Source organism: Rousettus aegyptiacus, unplaced genomic scaffold, assembly GCF_014176215.1.
Source record: "Rousettus aegyptiacus isolate mRouAeg1 unplaced genomic scaffold, mRouAeg1.p scaffold_m13_p_2, whole genome shotgun sequence".
Lineage (NCBI taxonomy): Eukaryota > Metazoa > Chordata > Mammalia > Chiroptera > Pteropodidae > Rousettus > Rousettus aegyptiacus.
Window position 1 is genome coordinate 41,293,594 of NW_023416295.1, and position 6,132 is coordinate 41,299,725.

Sequence of the window (6,132 nt, forward strand, 5' to 3'; positions counted from 1 at the left end):
ATATGACAGTGGTCCCATAAGATTATAATGGAGACAGAAAAATCCCTATCACCTACTGATTTTATAGCCCATGACTACAAAGGACGTGCCAAGGATAAAGAGGCTGCAAAAATCAACAAGGCTGTGGTTAAGATGGCAAATGACTTTGACTTGGGTGTGGATTAGAATTACATTGAAGGGGTCCTAGAGGTGGTTCCTGGGAATTGACTATTAAGGAGTTACTGAAACTGGAACAGGAGTACACAGCTGAAGATGAGGCAAGAGAAAAGGAAACTGCAAGAGAAGAAAAGGAACCCCCAAAATTCACAGTGAAGGGGTTAGCAAAAGTTTCTGTAGACCTCAGCAAGCTCCTTAAAATCTTCGAAGCTGGACCTCAACAACAAAGGTTTTCATTAACAGAGAGCATGTTCATGGTGCATTATATACTTACATGCAATTCTATGATGAATATAAGAAACAAACCAAGTAAACCACCATGGACATATTTCTGAAAAGAGTGATACCTCCTCAGGAAGAGCCCCAGGCAAGCCCTTCAGGAGGTATTCCAGAAGAAGGCATTGTTATCATAGAAGATGACAACTCCATGAGTGTCACTGCCCCTGAAGACCTTCCAGTGTGACAAGATGCAGGGGTGGAAGGTAATGATATTGATTACCCTGACCCTACATAGGCCTAGGCTACGGTGTATGTTTGTGTTTTAGATTTTAACAAAGAAGTTTAAAATGGAAAGAAAGAAAGAAAGAAAGAAAGAAAGAAAGAAAGAAAGAAAGAAAGAAAGAAAGAAAGAAAGAAAGAAAGAAAATGAAATTTTAAATACTAAGAAGCTTATAGAATAAGAATATGAAGAAAGAAATTCTCTACGGCCATGCTGCCCTGAATAAGCCCGATCTCGGCTGATCTCAGAAGCTAAGCAGGGTCAGGCCTGGTTAGTACTTGGATGGGAGAATACCTAGGAAGACCAAGTGCCATAGGCATAAAAAATAAAAAATACATAAAGAAATTATTTTTATACAGTCGTACAATGTGTTTTAAGCTAAGTGCTATTATAAAAGAATCAAAGAATTTTTGAAAATTTAAAGTTGATACAGCAAAAAGATAACAGTAAACTATTGTTAATTTATTATCGAAGAAAAAAACATTTTTTTAAATTAAGTGTAGCCTAAGTGTACAATGTTTACAAAATCTACAGTAGTGTACAGTAATGTCCCAGGCCTTTACATTCACTCACCCCTTACTTACTATCTTACTCAGAGCAACTTCCAGTCCTGCAAACTCCATTCATGGTAAGTGTTCTATATTGGTGTATCATTTTTTATCTTTTATGCTGTATTTTTACTGTACCTTTTCTACATTTAGACATGTTTAAATATACAAATACTTATAATTGTGTTATAATTGCTTGCTGTATTCAGTACAAAAACATGTTGTACAGGTTTGTAGCCTTGGAGCAACAGGCTGTACCACATAGCCTAGGTGTGTAGCGGCTACATCATCTAGGTTTGTGTAAGTGCACTCTATGTGTTCACACGATGATAAAATCAGCCAGTGGTGCATTTCTCAGAACATATCCCCATCATTAAGCAACACATGACTATAATATTTTCTAGAGAACTATAACAGGACTCGAAGTCTGCACAATATAATATTCACAATGTCCAGGATGCAATCCAAATTCATTCAACATAAAATGCAGATAATGTCAAAGAAAATCTCAAAAGAAAAGATAATCAAGAAATAACAACCCTGAGATGGCCCAGATGTTATAAATCTTTAAAATAGCTGTTATAACTGAACTCCATGAGATAAAGAAAATAATATTTGAAATGAATGAAAAGTGAGGCATTCTCAGCAGAATAATAAGCATTATAAAGAGAACAAACGCATGGTGTTCCAATCCAAGATGGTGATAGAAAGATCCTGAAATCATCTCTTACCATGGACATACCAAATCGACAGTTACACATAGGACAATTTTCTCTGAAAGAAATACAGAAACTAGCTGAGAGACTCCTCCATACCACACAAATGAAAAAAAAAAAAAAAAAAAAAAAACACCAACATCAAGATGAGTGGGAAAGGCTAAAATACATTCTCACGATAAGCCTCACCCCCAGCCTAGTGACATACAATCCAGAAGAAACACACAATCCCCACCTTCTCCCTGAGGAACAAAAGTTTTGGACCTTATTTCTAGTGCCCCGACTTTTAATACTTCCATTTGAGAGACAGTCCTCCAAAACACCTAGCTCTCAAAGCCAGTGGGACTTGTGTTCATGAGTTCCATAAGATTATAAACAAAAGAACAGTTCTTAATAGGTTCATGAGAACTCACTGTGGCTGTTCTACTGGGGCTCTGAAAGAGGCCTGTTTACATACTTTAAAAGTTGCTGCCTAGGGATCACACTTCTAATTTAGCATATATATATATAGGGGCTGACTGCCACCTTCCTCAGAGACCTGTGAGGCCAGCAGTGCCATCTCCATATTCTCCCTCTCCAAGTCACTGATACCTATCTGGAAGGGGCTTGTAGGCATATCTGGTGTTCCAACTTTTGTAGCTGCTGCCCACAGAATTCACCCCTTTATCATTAGGTTCTGGTGGCCAGCAGAGCTTAGGTCACTGTTCCCACAGAACTGTAACAAAGAAACATTTCTTAAAGGGCTGTCCCCCAGGAAAAAATACAGAGGGAGCACACAGAAACACACATCTTACAGACTTCCCCAGAAAGAGATACATTTATATACTTCAAAAGCTGCTGCCTGAGTATCTGGCTTCCTATCAGCCTGCAACTAAGTGCTGAGTGATACCCTTCCTTTTGGATCACAACAGGTCTTAGCACAGCCTCAACTACTGGGAAACACTAAAACAAAGAAGGCAGCTTGGACAATCAAAAGCTTTGAGAGACAACTGAGCTTAGACTGGGCTAAATAATAAAGTTCATCTCCTATACAAGACCACTCCACCAAGACTGCAAGAGGTGGCTAGCATTTTCTCTAATGCCAGAAACCAACAAAAAGAGTCAAGGAAAATGAAGAAACAGAGGAATATTTTCAATCAAATTAATAACAACAACAACAACAACAACAACAATAATAATAATAATAATAAACCTCTAGAAACAGACCTTAATGAGATGGAGATAAGTAATTTACCTGATAAAGAGTTCAAAATAATGGTCATAAACATGCTCACCAAAGAGAATTTCAACAAAGAAAATGAAAATAAAAGAAAGTACCAAATGGAAATCATAGAGCTGAGAAATATAATAACTGATCTGAAAAATTCAGTAGCAGGGTTCAACAGCAGCAAAGACAGGGCAGTGTAATATATCCAATCAGAGAAGAAAAAATAAATAAATAAAAGAATGAAAAATGGTGAAGATAGCTTAAGGAACTCACAGGAGACCAAAACTGGGCCAATATTTGCATTATAGGATTCCCAGAAGATAAAGAAAGAAAAAGAGGCAGAGAGTTTATTCAAAGAAATAACAGCTAAAAACTTCCCCAACCTGGGGAAATAAAACACACACACGCGCACACACACACACACACACACACACACACACACGATGGAAATTTTAAAACATAACAATACAGTTGCTGACTTTTTAAGAAAGCTTCTAAACAAAATAATTTTCAAATACAACAGTTTTAGAATACAACAAAGTTGGAGGATTTTACCCTACCTGGCTTCAAGACTTATAAATCTACCATAACCAAAGAAGTTTGAAATTTTAGAAAATCTGTTCTATAGATGTCTTCTATAAATCAATAGAACAGACTAGAGAGTCAAGAAATAAACCCATACATGTATGGCCAATTGATTTTTGACAAAGGAACCAAGGCAATTCAATAGAGACAGGAAACTTCTGAAAAAAATAATACTGAATAAACTGGATTTTTAAGTAGGGGATAAAAGAATGCTTACTTCAAACAATTCACAAAATTTAACTCAACATAGATGAAAAACCTGAATGTAAATCTAAAACTATAAAACTTTATAAAACATGGTGGGGGGAACTGTTGCTTTCTTAAAGTACATAAAGGTTTCACAGAATACTGAACTCATATAACAAAAAAAGTTGATAAACTGGACTTCATCAAAATTAAAGCATTTTATTCTTCAAAAGATGCTACTGCTAATAGCATTGTCACAGTTGGTGGAATCTTCAGGTCATTATATTAAGTGAAAGAAGCCTGTTTCAAAGCCTGTATGATTCCATTTATATGACATGCCTGAAACACTCACCTACAGTAATAGGACACACATTGTCAAATTGCCCAGAGTAACGAGTAGGAAAAAGAATAACTGTAAGTTATAGTATAAAGGAATTTTGGGGATTGACTGATTTTTTTTCCTGAATATGGTGTTATTTTCATAAATCTATATACATGTTAAGATTGATAGAGTGCTACACATAAAAACATCAAATTCACTGTAAAATTTAAAAAAAATACAACCCTATCCACCAGAGTGGTTGCCCAAATAAATTCCCCACCACATTCCTACTGTGTATGAGAGTGTCCTCTTCTCCCATGTTTCAGTCAACACTAGAAGCAGAAAAAAATTTATTTTCTAATCTGAGAATTGAAAATGGAATCTTCATGTTTTGATTTGTATTTCTCTAATTATAACAGTAATATCTTTTCATATGTTAAATGGCAATTTATTGCACTGCACCGTCTTGTTTTCTTTAGAAAAAGGACGTGTGTGGGTGTATATGTGCATGTGTGTTGGGGTAGGGTGGGGGAAATTTTCTCGTTAACATGTTTCTATCCCTTGCTCATTTTTCCTACCTTTTAAAAATATTTCTTTGTATACCCTCCTAAAAGAAAGACTGAAAAAGGTTGAGTAATTTAATTTGGCAGGATTGTGGAAAACATTAATGAGAGTAACTAGAGCTCAAATTAGAAGCATTCTGTTGTTTGTTTTTTAAGATCATAAATGGCCTTGAATGTCATGCTAAAGAATTCAGATATTTAGAAACCAGGAATCAAGTTGCCAATGGCCCATATTCTAAATCTATGCTATCAGAACTATTGGCATGAGTATTGAGCTCAATCTGGGGACTGAAGTAAATTTGACAGATATTTATTAAGTCTAAGAAGAACCATGTCTAAGGTAATATATGGGCTTGCCATATTTTTAAAGGATAGGGATAGGCAACGTAAGTGGTAAAAACTGTACTTCGGTTAATAGCATACCCTTGATTAAATTTCTGTTCCTGACTACCAAGAAATGTTTCTCTATTTGGTACTATCACTAGGTCACAAATTCCAAGAGGAAAAGATTTGGTGCTGTAAATGCCTACTGCTAATATAAACATCAGTTAGACCCTAAACCAGGTTAGAGCTCAATTTTTGTATTTTCTTCTCATCCTCTGTACTTTATCCAAATGCTTATGCAGCATAGTGCCTGGAAATTTTCATCTAAAGCTTTGGAGTTTTTGTTTATTTGCTTGTTTGTTTTTGAGTTTGGATTTTTTTTTTTTTTAAGGAAAAAAGAGAACAATACCACTTCTCTCTCATATCGGTCAGTATTTCAACTGCCACTTTTTGTTGTTCTCCTCTAGGTAAATTGGCTTTTTCTTAAATCCAGACGGGGTTTTGGAATCCCAAGAGCTACTGATTAGCTTATTTATTTATCTAGCTTAGTCATTCTTTCTTATTATTTTGCCTTTGGTATGAGCAAGGGTGAGCTAGGCAGAAGATGGTAGGAGGAACATTTCAGTCAATCATACCCACTTTAGAATGAACACTGTGCTGCCAACTGTGATGACTAAGTGAATGAGACATTCATCAAAATCAAATTATAAATCAAAATCAAATTAATGAATTGCTGGTAACCAATACAGTCATATTTAACCATAGGAATAACAAAATTAAATAATCTGTATTTTATATAAAGCACCAACAAAACATGTTTTCTTCTTTAAAATTATGTATATTATATGATTAGATATACTCTTTACATGTACCCCATGTAAATTAGAAAACTGGATGTTTGGGGAATACTTTTAGCCTAAATATTTACTCAGGGAAGTAAGTTCCTTGTAGTTTGTATAAACAACATTTAGGCGTAATGTTTATTTACAAGTAGTAAAGTAATGATATAAAACTCTTTGGAGCTGA

The 6,132-nt window shown here is 35.3% G+C and overlaps 1 pseudogene; it reads left to right on the forward strand.

Annotated features, from left to right (window-relative positions):
* Positions 1-855: 855 nt before the first annotated feature.
* On the forward strand, positions 856-974 carry LOC118614254 (annotated as a pseudogene).
* The last annotated feature ends 5,158 nt before the right edge of the window (positions 975-6,132 follow it).